Consider the following 384-nt stretch of genomic DNA (forward strand, 5'->3'; position numbering starts at 1 on the left):
AAAAAAAAAAAAGAAAAAGAAAGAAAGAAAAAGAAAAAGTAAAGCCAGGTTGATTTTTTTTAAAATGTAAGTGATAGAATCCAAAGCAGGCCCGGGGAGGAGGTAGAGCCAGCCCAGGGTTGAAGGGTTGGGAAACACTCCCCACCTCCAGCCAGTAATTCATTCTCTGAATCCAAGTTGCTACTTTTAATGTATTCTACTGAGGGTGCTGTGAGAGTAATATTTTTCATAAACCAATTCCCCAGAGATTTAGAGGGAGTTAATGAAGTAATAATGAGGTAAAAATGCCTGTTAAGTTATAGAATGTTCCTTAAATTAAAGTGGTAATAAGTGTGGATCAGATGAGAGCTTCTGGCTCTTGGCTCTGTTGTCTTCACGTCCTGA

This window comes from Otolemur garnettii, unplaced genomic scaffold (assembly GCF_000181295.1).
Source record: "Otolemur garnettii isolate 467f Iridium unplaced genomic scaffold, OtoGar3 scaffold00049, whole genome shotgun sequence".
NCBI lineage: Eukaryota > Metazoa > Chordata > Mammalia > Primates > Galagidae > Otolemur > Otolemur garnettii.